Here is a 1,331-nt window from a genome sequence, read left to right as displayed (position 1 = left end):
CCCCGATAAAAAACCCAAAATACAATACAATACAGCACAATACAATGCAATGCAACACAATACAACTCAATGCAACACAATACAGTGCAACACAATACAATACATCACAACACGTTGCAATACAATGCAATGCTACACATGTACAACTCAATACAACAAAATGCTACAATACAATATAATGCAATACAATTACAACTCAATACAATACAATATAATACATACAAAACAATACAATATAATACAATACAATATAATACAATACAGTACAAAACGGTACATGGATGATTAAAGAATAAACACAGAAAGAAGAAAATGATAAGAATGTAATCGTTACTGACCAGTATCCGCCTGCCTCGTCCATCTCGTATCCCTCTCCGCCCATCTCGTAGCCGTCCCCGCCCATAAACAGCCCCGGGCTGTCGTACAGCTCCGTCACGTTCACGCCCGGGTACATCTGCTGCAGGCTGTCCAGCTGTTGACTGTTGTCCCCGCCCACCCCGAACCGCTTCATCTGCCTAAGCTGTTTCCGCAGATACTCGTACCTCTCCCCCCACTCCCCTCCCCCTACCCCGCCCATCGGCATCGGCATCATCGCCATAGGCCCGCCTCCGACTCCTCCTGCTGCTGTAGCGCCGCCCATGATTGGCGGACGGGTGAGCTGCCCCGCCTCTCCCCAAGCCACGCCCACCGGAGGCCGCCCGGGACGGCCAATCAGAGGCGCGAGCGCGGAGGCTGGCGGGACGACGGGAGGCCCCGCCCCTTGCGGTGTTCCGCCAGTCATGTAGTCGGAGTAAAGCGGGTAGAAGAGGCCGTCACTGGGGGCGGGGCGGGGAGCTGGGCCTCCGGGGACTGTGGAGTGGAGGAAGAGTGCCGGTGGTGGTGGTGGTGGTGATTATGGTGGTGGTGATGATGATCATCCAGGCCTATACGAACATCTGATTAAATGTGACCTACCCTATTCAAGTCCCAAGTATATTTTTTTCTACTTTTAAACATGATGATGGTGGTGGTGATGATGATTGTGATTGTGGTGGTGGTGATGGTGATTTTGGTGGTGATGATGATGAGGGTGATTGTGGTGGTAATGGTAATGATGTTGTTGTTGTTGTTGTTGTTGTTGTTAATGTTTTTGCTGTATATGATGCTGTTGTTTTTTTACACGTGTTAAGTTGCATTTTTGGCAGGATAAGTAGTATGATTTGCTTTCACTCTGTTGCTCTTAAATAAATGACCTCCTGGTTGTGTCCCTGTCTTCATCGCGCATTTCTCTTGCCCATCCTCTACTTTCTGTCTCAACGTCCTCTCTCTCTCTCTCTCTCTCTCTCTCTCGC

Source organism: Aplysia californica, unplaced genomic scaffold (assembly GCF_000002075.1).
Source record: "Aplysia californica isolate F4 #8 unplaced genomic scaffold, AplCal3.0 scaffold01349, whole genome shotgun sequence".
Classification (NCBI taxonomy): domain Eukaryota; kingdom Metazoa; phylum Mollusca; class Gastropoda; order Aplysiida; family Aplysiidae; genus Aplysia; species Aplysia californica.
The sequence above is the reverse complement of the archived record's forward strand: the minus strand, read 5'-3'. Positions refer to the sequence as shown.